Below are 10,959 nucleotides of genomic sequence, written 5' to 3'. Positions count from 1 at the left end.
CTGAAAGGACAGCATTTAGAAAGTGAAGCAACACTCCATTCACTTCGCACAGTGAATTGAAGTGTTGGAACAGACTGCTTCTCTTTAAGAGAAACGCATGTGAGTTTTTTGTGAATGCTTGAAAGTAGTTTAAGGCACTTTCAAAGGAAAGTGATTTTCTCTGAAAGGACAGCATTTAGAAAGTGAAGCAACACTCCATTCACTTCGCACAGTGAATTGAAGTGTTGGAACAGACTGCTTCTCTTTCAGAGAAACGCATGTGAGTTTCTTCCTAATGCTTGTAAGTAGCTTAAGGCACTTTCAAAGGAAAGTGATTTTCTCTGAAAGGACAGCATTTAGAAAGTGAGGCAACACTCCATTCACTTCACACAGTGAATTGAAGTGTTGGAACAGACTGCTTCTCTTTCAGAGAAACGCATGAGAGTTTCTTCCTAATGCTTGCAAGTAGCTGAAGGCACTTTCAAAGGAAAGTGATTTTCTCTGAAAGGACAGCATTTAGAAAGTGAAGCAACACTCCATTCACTTCGCACAGTGAATTGAAGTGTTGGAACAGTCTGCTTCTCTTTCAGAGAAACGCATGTGAGTTTCTTCCTAATGCTTGCAAGTAGCTTAAGGCGCTTTCAAAGGAAAGTGATTTTCTCTGAAAGGACAGCATTTAGAAAGTGAAGCAACACTCCATTCACTTCGCACAGTGAATTGAAATGTTGGAACAGACTGCTTCTCTTTCAGAGAAACGCATGTGAGTTTCTGGTGAATGCTTGTAAGTAGCTTAAGGCACTTTCAAAGGAAAGTGATTTTCTCTGAAAGGACAGCATTTAGAAAGTGAAGCAACACTCCATTCACTTCGCACAGTGAATTGAAGTGTTGGATCAGACTGCTTCTCTTTCAGAGAAATGCATGTGAGTTTCTGTTGAATGCTTGTAAGTAGCTTAAGGCACTTACAAAGGAAAGTGATTTTCTCTGAAAGGACAGCATTTAGAAAGTGAAGCAACACTCCATTCACTTCGCAGAGTGAATTGAGGTATTGGAACAGACTGCTTCCCTTTCAGAGAAACGCATGTGAGTTTCTGGTGAATGCTTGTAAGTAGCTTAAGGCACTTTCAAAGGAAAATGATTTTCTCTGAAAGGACAGCATTTAGAAAGTGAAGCAACACTCCATTCACTTCACACAGTGAGTTGAAGTGTTGGAACAGACTGCTTCTCTTTCAGAGAAACGCATGTGAGTTTCTGGTGAATTCTTGCAAGTTGCTTAAGGCACTTTCAAAGGAAAGTGATTTTCTCTGAAAGGACAGCATTTAGAAACTGAAGCAACACTCCATTCACTTCGCACAGTGAATTGAAGTGTTGGAACAGACTGCTTCTCTTTAAGAGAAACGCATGTGAGTTTTTTGTGAATGCTTGAAAGTAGTTTAAGGCACTTTCAAAGGAAAGTGATTTTCTCTGAAAGGACAGAATTTAGAAAGTGAAGCAACACTCCATTCACTTCGCACAATGAATTGAAGTGTTGGAACAGACTGCTTCTCTTTCAGAGAAACGCATGTGAGTTTCTTCCTAATGCTTGTAAGTAGCTTAAGGCACTTTCAAAGGAAAGTGATTTTCTCTGAAAGGACAGCATTTAGAAAGTGAAGCAACACTCCATTCAATTCGCACAGTGAATTGAAGTGTTGGAACTGTCTGCTTCTCTTTCAGAGAAACGCATGTGAGTTTCTTCCTAATGCTTGCAAGTAGCTTAAGGCACTTTCAAAGGAAAGTGATTTTCTCTGAAAGGACAGCATTTAGAAAGTGAAGCAACACTCCATTCACTTCGCACAGTGAATTAAAGTGTTGGAACAGACTGCTTCTCTTTCAGCGAAACGCATGTGAGTTTCTGGTGAATGCTTGTAAGTAGCTTAAGGCACTTTCAAAGGAAAGTGATTTTCTCTGAAAGGACAGCATTTAGAAAGTGAAGCAACACTCCATTCACTTCGCACAGTGAATTGAAGTGTTGGAACAGACTGCTTCTCTTTCAGAGAAATGCATGTGAGTTTCTGTTGAATGCTTGTAAGTAGCTTAAGGCACTTTCAAAAGAAAGTGATTTTCTCTGAAAGGACAGCATTTAGAAAGTGAAGCAACACTCCATTCACTTCGCAGAGTGAATTGAAGTATTGAAACAGACTGCTTCTCTTTCAGAGAAACGCATGTGAGTTTCTGGTGAATGCTTGTAAGTAGCTTAAGGCACATTCAAAGGAAAGTGATTTTCTCTGAAAGGACAGCATTTAGAAAGTGAAGCAACACTCCATTCACTTCACACAGTGAATTGAAGTGTTGGAACAGACTGCTTCTCATTCAGAGATACGCATGTGAGTTTCTTGTGAATTTTTGCAAGTTGCTTAAGGCACTTTCAAAGGAAAGTGATTTTCTCTGAAAGGACAGCATTTAGAAAGTGAAGCAACACTCCATTCACTTCGCACAGTGAATTGAAGTGTTGGAACAGACTGCTTCTCTTTCAGAGAAACGCATGTGAGTTTCTGGTGAATGCTTGTAAGTAGCTTAAGGCACTTTCAAAGGAAAGTGATTTTCTCTGAAAGGACAGCATTTAGAAAGTGAAGCAACACTCCATTCCCTTCGTGCAGTGAATTGAAGTGTTGGAACAGAGTGCTTCTCTTTCATAGAAACGCATTAGGGTTTCTTGTGAATGCTTTGAAGTTGCTTAAGGCACTTTCAAAGGAAAGTGATTTTCTCTGAAAGGACAGCATTTAGAAACTGAAGCAACACTCCATTCACTTCGCACAGTGAATTGAAGTGTTGGAACAGACTGCTTCTCTTTCAGAGAAATGCATGTGAGTTTCTGTTGAATGCTTGCTAGTAGCTTAAGGCACTTTCAAAGGAAAGTGATTTTCTCTGAAAGGACAGCATTTAGAAAGTGAAGCAACACTCCATTCACTTCGCACATTGAATTGAAGTGTTGGAACAGACTGCTTCTCTTTCAGAGAAACGCATGTGAGTTTCTAGTGAATGCTTGTAAGTAGCTTAAGGCACTTTCAAAGGAAAGTGATTTTCTCTGAAAGCACAGCATTTAGAAAGTGAGGCAACACTCCATTCACTTCACACAGTGAATTGAAGTGTTGGAACAGACTGCTTCTCTTTCAGAGAAACGCATGAGAGTTTCTTCCTAATGCTTGCAAGTAGCTGAAGGCACTTTCAAAGGAAAGTGATTTTCTCTGAAAGGACAGCATTTAGAAAGTGAAGCAACACTCCATTCACTTCGCACAGTGAATTGAAGTGTGGGAACAGTCTGCTTCTCTTTCAGAGAAACGCATGTGAGTTTCTTCCTAATGCTTGCAAGTAGCTTAAGGCACTTTCAAAGGAAAGTGATTTTCTCTGAAAGGACAGCATTTAGAAAGTGAAGCAACACTCCATTCACTTCGCACAGTGAATTGAAATGTTGGAACAGACTGCTTCTCTTTCAGAGAAACGCATGTGAGTTTCAGGTGAATGCTTGTAAGTAGCTTAAGGCACTTTCAAAGGAAAGTGATTTTCTCTGAAAGGACAGCATTTAGAAAGTGAAGCAACACTCCATTCACTTCGCACAGTGAATTGAAGTGTTGGAACAGACTGCTTCTCTTTCAGAGAAATGCATGTGAGTTTCTGTTGAATGCTTGTAAGTAGCTTAAGGCACTTTCAAAGGAAAGTGATTTTCTCTGAAAGGACAGCATTTAGAAAGTGAAGCAACACTCCATTCACTTCGCAGAGTGAATTGAAGTATTGGAACAGACTGCTTCTCTTTCAGAGAAACGCATGTGAGTTTCTGGTGAATGCTTGTAAGTAGCTTAAGGCACTTTCAAAGGAAAGTGATTTTCTCTGAAAGGACAGCATTTAGAAAGTGAAGCAACACTCCATTCACTTCACACAGTGAATTGAAGTGTTGGAACAGACTGCTTCTCTTTCAGAGAAACGCATGTGAGTTTCTTGTGAATTCTTGCAAGTAGCTTAAGGCACATTCAAAGGAAAGGGATTTTCTCTGAAAGGACAGCATTTAGAAAGTGAAGCAACACTCCATTCACTTCGCACAGTGAATTGAAGTGTTGGAACAGACTGCTTCTCTTTAAGAGAAACGCATGTGAGTTTTTTGTGAATGCTTGAAAGTAGTTTAAGGCACTTTCAAAGGAAAGTGATTTTCTCTGAAAGGACAGCATTTAGAAAGTGAAGCAACACTCCATTCACTTCGCACAGTGAATTGAAGTGTTGGAACAGACTGCTTCTCTTTCAGAGAAACGCATGTGAGTTTCTTCCTAATGCTTGTAAGTAGCTTAAGGCACTTTCAAAGGAAAGTGATTTTCTCTGAAAGGACAGCATTTAGAAAGTGAGGCAACACTCCATTCACTTCACACAGTGAATTGAAGTGTTGGAACAGACTGCTTCTCTTTCAGAGAAACGCATGAGAGTTTCTTCCTAATGCTTGCAAGTAGCTGAAGGCACTTTCAAAGGAAAGTGATTTTCTCTGAAAGGACAGCATTTAGAAAGTGAAGCAACACTCCATTCACTTCGCACAGTGAATTGAAGTGTTGGAACAGTCTGCTTCTCTTTCAGAGAAACGCATGTGAGTTTCTTCCTAATGCTTGCAAGTAGCTTAAGGCGCTTTCAAAGGAAAGTGATTTTCTCTGAAAGGACAGCATTTAGAAAGTGAAGCAACACTCCATTCACTTCGCACAGTGAATTGAAATGTTGGAACAGACTGCTTCTCTTTCAGAGAAACGCATGTGAGTTTCTGGTGAATGCTTGTAAGTAGCTTAAGGCACTTTCAAAGGAAAGTGATTTTCTCTGAAAGGACAGCATTTAGAAAGTGAAGCAACACTCCATTCACTTCGCACAGTGAATTGAAGTGTTGGATCAGACTGCTTCTCTTTCAGAGAAATGCATGTGAGTTTCTGTTGAATGCTTGTAAGTAGCTTAAGGCACTTACAAAGGAAAGTGATTTTCTCTGAAAGGACAGCATTTAGAAAGTGAAGCAACACTCCATTCACTTCGCAGAGTGAATTGAGGTATTGGAACAGACTGCTTCCCTTTCAGAGAAACGCATGTGAGTTTCTGGTGAATGCTTGTAAGTAGCTTAAGGCACTTTCAAAGGAAAATGATTTTCTCTGAAAGGACAGCATTTAGAAAGTGAAGCAACACTCCATTCACTTCACACAGTGAGTTGAAGTGTTGGAACAGACTGCTTCTCTTTCAGAGAAACGCATGTGAGTTTCTGGTGAATTCTTGAAAGTTGCTTAAGGCACTTTCAAAGGAAAGTGATTTTCTCTGAAAGGACAGCATTTAGAAACTGAAGCAACACTCCATTCACTTCGCACAGTGAATTGAAGTGTTGGAACAGACTGCTTCTCTTTAAGAGAAACGCATGTGAGTTTTTTGTGAATGCTTGAAAGTAGTTTAAGGCACTTTCAAAGGAAAGTGATTTTCTCTGAAAGGACAGAATTTAGAAAGTGAAGCAACACTCCATTCACTTCGCACAATGAATTGAAGTGTTGGAACAGACTGCTTCTCTTTCAGAGAAACGCATGTGAGTTTCTTCCTAATGCTTGTAAGTAGATTAAGGCACTTTCAAAGGAAAGTGATTTTCTCTGAAAGGACAGCATTTAGAAAGTGAAGCAACACTCCATTCAATTCGCACAGTGAATTGAAGTGTTGGAACTGTCTGCTTCTCTTTCAGAGAAACGCATGTGAGTTTCTTCCTAATGCTTGCAAGTAGCTTAAGGCACTTTCAAAGGAAAGTGATTTTCTCTGAAAGGACAGCATTTAGAAAGTGAAGCAACACTCCATTCACTTCGCACAGTGAATTAAAGTGTTGGAACAGACTGCTTCTCTTTCAGCGAAACGCATGTGAGTTTCTGGTGAATGCTTGTAAGTAGCTTAAGGCACTTTCAAAGGAAAGTGATTTTCTCTGAAAGGACAGCATTTAGAAAGTGAAGCAACACTCCATTCACTTCGCACAGTGAATTGAAGTGTTGGAACAGACTGCTTCTCTTTCAGAGAAATGCATGTGAGTTTCTGTTGAATGCTTGTAAGTAGCTTAAGGCACTTTCAAAAGAAAGTGATTTTCTCTGAAAGGACAGCATTTAGAAAGTGAAGCAACACTCCATTCACTTCGCAGAGTGAATTGAAGTATTGAAACAGACTGCTTCTCTTTCAGAGAAACGCATGTGAGTTTCTGGTGAATGCTTGTAAGTAGCTTAAGGCACATTCAAAGGAAAGTGATTTTCTCTGAAAGGACAGCATTTAGAAAGTGAAGCAACACTCCATTCACTTCACACAGTGAATTGAAGTGTTGGAACAGACTGCTTCTCATTCAGAGATACGCATGTGAGTTTCTTGTGAATTTTTGCAAGTTGCTTAAGGCACTTTCAAAGGAAAGTGATTTTCTCTGAAAGGACAGCATTTAGAAACTGAAGCAACACTCCATTCACTTCGCACAGTGAATTGAAGTGTTGGAACCGACTGCTTCTCTTTCAGAGAAACGCATGTGAGTTTCTGGTGAATGCTTGTAAGTAGCTTAAGGCACTTTCAAAGGAAAGTGATTTTCTCTGAAAGGACAGCATTTAGAAAGTGAAGCAACACTCCATTCCCTTCGTGCAGTGAATTGAAGTGTTGGAACAGAGTGCTTCTCTTTCATAGAAACGCATTAGGGTTTCTTGTGAATGCTTTGAAGTTGCTTAAGGCACTTTCAAAGGAAAGTGATTTTCTCTGAAAGGACAGCATTTAGAAACTGAAGCAACACTCCATTCACTTCGCACAGTGAATTGAAGTGTTGGAACAGACTGCTTCTCTTTCAGAGAAATGCATGTGAGTTTCTGTTGAATGTTTGCTAGTAGCTTAAGGCACTTTCTAAGGAAAGTGATTTTCTCTGAAAGGACAGCATTTAGAAAGTGAAGCAACACTCCATTCACTTCGCACAGTGAATTGAAGTGTGGGAACAGTCTGCTTCTCTTTCAGAGAAACGCATGAGAGTTTCTTCCTAATGCTTGCAAGTAGCTGAAGGCACTTTCAAAGGAAAGTGATTTTCTCTGAAAGGACAGCATTTAGAAAGTGAAGCAACACTCCATTCACTTCGCACAGTGAATTGAAGTGTGGGAACAGTCTGCTTCTCTTTCAGAGAAACGCATGTGAGTTTCTTCCTAATGCTTGCAAGTAGCTTAAGGCACTTTCAAAGGAAAGTGATTTTCTCTGAAAGGACAGCATTTAGAAAGTGAAGCAACACTCCATTCACTTCGCACAGTGAATTGAAATGTTGGAACAGACTGCTTCTCTTTCAGAGAAACGCATGTGAGTTTCTGGTGAATGCTTGTAAGTAGCTTAAGGCACTTTCAAAGGAAAGTGATTTTCTCTGAAAGGACAGCATTTAGAAAGTGAAGCAACACTCCATTCACTTCGCACAGTGAATTGAAGTGTTGGAACAGACTGCTTCTCTTTCAGAGAAATGCATGTGAGTTTCTTGTGAATGCTTTGAAGTTGCTTAAGGCACTTTCAAAGGAAAGTGATTTTCTCTGAAAGGACAGCATTTAGAAAGTGAAGCAACACTCCATTCACTTCGCAGAGTGAATTGAAGTATTGGAACAGACTGCTTCCCTTTCAGAGAAACGCATGTGAGTTTCTGGTGAATGCTTGTAAGTAGCTTAAGGCACTTTCAAAGGAAAATGATTTTCTCTGAAAGGACAGCATTTAGAAAGTGAAGCAACACTCCATTCACTTCACACAGTGAGTTGAAGTGTTGGAACAGACTGCTTCTCTTTCAGAGAAACGCATGTGAGTTTCTTGTGAATTCTTGCAAGTTGCTTAAGGCACTTTCAAAGGAAAGTGATTTTCTCTGAAAGGACAGCATTTAGAAACTGAAGCAACACTCCATTCACTTCGCACAGTGAATTGAAGTGTTGGAACAGACTGCTTCTCTTTAAGAGAAACGCATGTGAGTTTTTTGTGAATGCTTGAAAGTAGTTTAAGGCACTTTCAAAGGAAAGTGATTTTCTCTGAAAGGACAGAATTTAGAAAGTGAAGCAACACTCCATTCACTTCGCACAGTGAATTGAAGTGTTGGAACAGACTGCTTCTCTTTCAGAGAAACGCATGTGAGTTTCTTCCTAATGCTTGTAAGTAGCTTAAGGCACTTTCAAAGGAAAGTGATTTTCTCTGAAAGGACAGCATTTAGAAAGTGAAGCAACACTCCATTCAATTCGCACAGTGAATTGAAGTGTTGGAACTGTCTGCTTCTCTTTCAGAGAAACGCATGTGTGTTTCTTCCTAATGCTTGCAAGTAGCTTAAGGCACTTTCAAAGGAAAGTGATTTTCTCTGAAAGGACAGCATTTAGAAAGTGAAGCAACACTCCATTCACTTCGCACAGTGAATTAAAGTGTTGGAACAGACTGCTTCTCTTTCAGCGAAACGCATGTGAGTTTCTGGTGAATGCTTGTAAGTAGCTTAAGGCACTTTCAAAGGAAAGTGATTTTCTCTGAAAGGACAGCATTTAGAAAGTGAAGCAACACTCCATTCACTTCGCACAGTGAATTGAAGTGTTGGAACAGACTGCTTCTCTTTCAGAGAAATGCATGTGAGTTTCTGTTGAATGCTTGTAAGTAGCTTAAGGCACTTTCAAAAGAAAGTGATTTTCTCTGAAAGGACAGCATTTAGAAAGTGAAGCAACACTCCATTCACTTCCCAGAGTGAATTGAAGTATTGAAACAGACTGCTTCTCTTTCAGAGAAACGCATGTGAGTTTCTGGTGAATGCTTGTAAGTAGCTTAAGGCACATTCAAAGGAAAGTGATTTTCTCTGAAAGGACAGCATTTAGAAAGTGAAGCAACACTCCATTCACTTCACACAGTGAATTGAAGTGTTGGAACAGACTGCTTCTCATTCAGAGATACGCATGTGAGTTTCTTGTGAATTTTTGCAAGTTGCTTAAGGCACTTTCAAAGGAAAGTGATTTTCTCTGAAAGGACAGCATTTAGAAAGTGAAGCAACACTCCATTCACTTCGCACAGTGAATTGAAGTGTTGGAACCGACTGCTTCTCTTTCAGAGAAACGCATGTGAGTTTCTGGTGAATGCTTGTAAGTAGCTTAAGGCACTTTCAAAGGAAAGTGATTTTCTCTGAAAGGACAGCATTTAGAAAGTGAAGCAACACTCCATTCCCTTCGTGCAGTGAATTGAAGTGTTGGAACAGAGTGCTTCTCTTTCATAGAAACGCATTAGGGTTTCTTGTGAATGCTTTGAAGTTGCTTAAGGCACTTTCAAAGGAAAGTGATTTTCTCTGAAAGGACAGCATTTAGAAACTGAAGCAACACTCCATTCACTTCGCACAGTGAATTGAAGTGTTGGAACAGACTGCTTCTCTTTCAGAGAAATGCATGTGAGTTTCTGTTGAATGCTTGCTAGTAGCTTAAGGCACTTTCTAAGGAAAGTGATTTTCTCTGAAAGGACAGCATTTAGAAAGTGAAGCAACACTCCATTCACTTCGCACATTGAATTGAAGTGTTGGAACAGACTGCTTCTCTTTCAGAGAAACGCATGTGAGTTTCTAGTGAATGCTTGTAAGTAGCTTAAGGCACTTTCAAAGGAAAGTGATTTTCTCTGAAAGCACAGCATTTAGAAAGTGAGGCAACACTCCATTCACTTCACACAGTGAATTGAAGTGTTGGAACAGACTGCTTCTCTTTCAGAGAAACGCATGAGAGTTTCTTCCTAATGCTTGCAAGTAGCTGAAGGCACTTTCAAAGGAAAGTGATTTTCTCTGAAAGGACAGCATTTAGAAAGTGAAGCAACACTCCATTCACTTCGCACAGTGAATTGAAGTGTGGGAACAGTCTGCTTCTCTTTCAGAGAAACGCATGTGAGTTTCTTCCTAATGCTTGCAAGTAGCTTAAGGCACTTTCAAAGGAAAGTGATTTTCTCTGAAAGGACAGCATTTAGAAAGTGAAGCAACACTCCATTCACTTCGCACAGTGAATTGAAATGTTGGAACAGACTGCTTCTCTTTCAGAGAAACGCATGTGAGTTTCTGGTGAATGCTTGTAAGTAGCTTAAGGCACTTTCAAAGGAAAGTGATTTTCTCTGAAAGGACAGCATTTAGAAAGTGAAGCAACACTCCATTCACTTCGCACAGTGAATTGAAGTGTTGGAACAGACTGCTTCTCTTTCAGAGAAATGCATGTGAGTTTCTGTTGAATGCTTGTAAGTAGCTTAAGGCACTTTCAAAGGAAAGTGATTTTCTCTGAAAGGACAGCATTTAGAAAGTGAAGCAACACTCCATTCACTTCGCAGAGTGAATTGAAGTATTGGAACAGACTGCTTCTCTTTCAGAGAAACGCATGTGAGTTTCTGGTGAATGCTTGTAAGTAGCTTAAGGCACTTTCAAAGGAAAGTGATTTTCTCTGAAAGGACAGCATTTAGAAAGTGAAGCAACACTCCATTCACTTCACACAGTGAATTGAAGTGTTGGAACAGACTGCTTCTCTTTCAGAGAAACGCATGTGAGTTTCTTGTGAATTCTTGCAAGTAGCTTAAGGCACATTCAAAGGAAAGTGATTTTCTCTGAAAGGACAGCATTTAGAAAGTGAAGCAACACTCCATTCACTTCGCACAGTGAATTGAAGTGTTGGAACAGACTGCTTCTCTTTAAGAGAAACGCATGTGAGTTTTTTGTGAATGCTTGAAAGTAGTTTAAGGCACTTTCAAAGGAAAGTGATTTTCTCTGAAAGGACAGCATTTAGAAAGTGAAGCAACACTCCATTCACTTCGCACAGTGAATTGAAGTGTTGGAACAGACTGCTTCTCTTTCAGAGAAACGCATGTGAGTTTCTTCCTAATGCTTGTAAGTAGCTTAAGGCACTTTCAAAGGAAAGTGATTTTCTCTGAAAGGACAGCATTTAGAAAGTGAGGCAACACTCCATTCACTTCACACAGTGAATTGAAGTGTTGGAACAGACTGCT

The sequence above is a fragment of the Myodes glareolus genome, unplaced genomic scaffold (genome assembly GCF_982192425.1).
Source record: "Myodes glareolus unplaced genomic scaffold, mMyoGla1.1 HAP1_SCAFFOLD_34, whole genome shotgun sequence".
NCBI classification, from domain to species: Eukaryota; Metazoa; Chordata; class Mammalia; order Rodentia; family Cricetidae; genus Myodes; species Myodes glareolus.
This window is presented reverse-complemented; position numbering follows the sequence as displayed.